The following is a 3,505-nucleotide window of genomic DNA, read 5'->3' as shown; positions in this document are numbered from 1 at the left end:
TGTTAATGTGTACCGACGGGGTGTCTGACCGACCACGCTTGGTGGTGCCTACTTCGCTTCGCTACGACCTGCTCCGTGCTCTGCACGCTGATAAGTGTATGCACCTCGGCGTCCAAAAGACTGTGGCCGCGATGCAAAAGGATTTTTTCTGGGCCGGTATGATGGCAGACATCAATGATTTTGTCCGCTCGTGCCATGATTGTGCGAAGAGGAAGCCGCCTCGGAACCACCGTTGCGTTCCATTGAAGTGTCCCGTATCAACGAATTAGTGGCTCTCGACATTCTGGGGCTGTTTCCCCCGTCGGCTAGGGGCAATAAATACCTTCTGGTCGGGGTGGAATATTTTTCTCGATGGCCAATGGCCTGGCCTCTGCCCGACCAAACGGCAGCGTCCATCACTGACGCTTTCTTGAACGGGTATGTCATGGACAAGGGGGCACCTGAAAGGCTGCTCACAGATCAAGGCCGGAATTTCTCCTCTAAATTGCTTAGGGAAGTTTGTGACGCGCTAGGTACAAAGAAAGTTCGCACCTCCCCATACCATCCACAAACAGATGGTATGGTGGAACGATTCAACCGTACCCTTTCGGCTATGCTTTGTCACACGGTCAGTGAAAAGCAAACCGATTGGGACCTGCACATACCAGGCGTCTTAGCGGCATACCGCATGGTTCCGCACACGTCCATGGGATACTCACCATTTTTTTTTATGTATGGTCGTGAAAATGTTCCACCCATCGATGTGTAACTGGGTACGCCGAGCCGTCCCGCTCCCTGCCTGACCACGTGCGTGACTCGCTTGAACGAGTAACGGAGGCGCGAGAGGCTGCCCGGTGTACGACGGCCCGTGCTCAGGCAAGGAACAAACGGTACGCGCGTCGATCGCATACTCGCATGCCTTGGTCAGTTGGAGACCTGGCGTGGCTCCACTGCCCCCAGGTACCGGAGGGCACATCCCCTAAACTGCACAGGCCATGGCGGGGGCCTGTGACGCTCGTAGATGTTCGGAACTCGCAAAGTATCCGCGTTCAATACGGAAAACATCGGTGGTATGTTCATTCCTCGCGACTTAAACCCTATGTTGACGCGCGTGTCGGTCCTTCATCCCCAATAGCTGACCTGCCGGGTTCTGCTGGGCCGACTACGCCGCTTGACACGCCCGTTGATCCCAGGGGGGACTGTGTTGTGCCTCCTGCAGATGAACAGGTTCTGAGGGCTGAGGAAGCCCCCGCTGCCCCCCCTCCAACGGGGACCGCCCTGGACGTGACCAAGCACCAACAACCGACTTCTTCTTCGAGCCTGCCACCTCCTGTCCATCCGGAAGCAAAGCGACCTTGCGCTGGGAGCGGAGAGGGTCCCGCGTCGCGTACGCTGTCGAAATCTCTTCTGTTTCGTTAACGTTTGATCGTTTCGCTGATTTCCCTGTCGTTACTGCGCTGCAGGGGCGCCCTAATGTATGTTGTGATTTTTTTTATTATGGGTGACTGTTTTAAATGTTGTTAGGCGCGGGAACGCCGGTTCACCCTCGATTTGTTAAACGCACCTTGGTGCCCTAATAAGATGTTGCGGAATTGGTTCTTCACCCTTTTCCCAGCCGAGACGGCTAAATTTTTTCACCGGGGGGGGGGGGTGATGTAATAACAGCCATAGAGGGTTCACGTGGGGATTGGCTTGCCGGTCCTGCTTGTAGCCAATAAGGGTTGAGATAGGGACCATGGCCCAGGCGTGATCACGACAGGTCATCAGGAGTGATTGGCCTAGCCATTCGGGGCCCCAGCTAATGGGGAGCCGGATGAGGGGCGTGGTCCCGGGATTGACAGGGAACCATCGAGAATGGTCGAAGCTGTCCATGAACGATTGGCTGGGGGAACCACGTGACGAAGGTATTAAGAGCGAGTGAGAGAGAACGATCGAGAGCAGACTGAAACTGACAAGAGCAGGGTCACGCGCGGACGGGGGCTCTGGGTGCCACGTGCGCTGTGGGGACTGAGTGTGAAGTCTGTCCTCTCTCCGTTGTCTGCCAGCAACGGAGAGTGAGTGAGCAAAGTGTATTGTGGAGTGGAAATAAAAGGACTGATTCCGAAGCCGTCTCCCGAAGGATTATTACATAGGTATAAAATATGAATTAAATCACGACGTTTCGATTGCAACACAACCAATCATCATCAGGTATGAAAACTACAGCAAGAACATTTTTTGACAAAAATTACAGCAATAATTTTTTTTAGCTCAAAAAATGTAGCTATAGTTTTCACACCTGATGATGATTGCTTGTGTTGCAATCGAAATGTCGTGATTTAATTTAATTTATATTTTATACCTACGTGACTTTACCGAAAGAATCAAAGAGTATCAATCCCAATATTCTCAATGCAATTTCTCGGTAAATGCCTCTCGCCCAAACCTTGGCTGTGACTCTTCTTGACCATCGGTGACGTCAGCCCTTCCCGCCAGTGACGTGTTCTGCCCGGGCCCACCTCGCAGTTGGAATCGTGTGTGTCACGTGTGAGTTCTTCCAGCCACGTGTTTCCTTCTCCCACTTTGTTGTATGCATGCATGTATGTATGTTGAACTTATTTCGCACCGTGTTATGTAGCCAAAAACCGTGCAAATAAGAAAATCCCAATGCCATTAAACTATCCAGCAGGAAAGCCTTTCTGAGTCTCAAAAATATGTTTCAGGAAGGGTCCTGCGACATTGGGATGTTTGACCAATTTCCAGTTATTAAATTTAGTTTAATTTCTTAATCAGGGCACGGTTATTTTGCCAAAACATGTATTCATTCTGATTTAAGCTTCCGTGACTGCAGGGATTCATATTCTTGGTTCTTTCGGTAAAGTCACGTAGAAGGGAAACAATAAAATAATTAAGAATATAAAACAATACAATTCTCACGACGTTTCGATTGCAACACAAGTAATCATCATCATGTGTGAAAACCACAGCAAGAAAATTTGAAAAAAGTGGCGTTTTTTTTTAAATTAGCGTTTTTTTATTTTCTTGCTGTGGGTTTCATTGATTGTTTGTGTTGCAATCGAAACGTCGTGATAATTTTATTGTTTTATATTTTTATTATTTTATTGTTTCCCTTCTACGTGACTTTAACGAAAAAACCAAGAATATGTATTAATTCATTCATCCAGTGCGTAAAATATATATTTGTTGGCCACGTGTAGCTCTTGTAGCTCTCCGCCGAACTTAATGGACAGTCTTGAAAAATATTCAACATGTAATTACGAAGACACTTTACGAGTTGAAAGGGAACGCAATATGTCCCATGCAGTAATATCTTTGTAAAAGAGCCGGGACAGATATAATTCGCCACTGGTGTAGCCGTGGCTGAGATACCAAACTCATTATTCCGTCTGATTCGTAGTGCAGGGCGATAACCACTGAAAATAACTGCAGCATCCATCCCATACCACTCAAATTCACATTGCTCCCTATTTCGTACACTTAGTAATTGTTCAATTTATGCCGCTTGCAGTTTCTGCGCCCGTGCCAA

The sequence above is a fragment of the Lampetra planeri genome, chromosome 37, assembly GCF_965212315.1.
Source record: "Lampetra planeri chromosome 37, kcLamPlan1.2.h2, whole genome shotgun sequence".
Taxonomy (NCBI): domain Eukaryota; kingdom Metazoa; phylum Chordata; class Hyperoartia; order Petromyzontiformes; family Petromyzontidae; genus Lampetra; species Lampetra planeri.
This window is presented reverse-complemented; position numbering follows the sequence as displayed.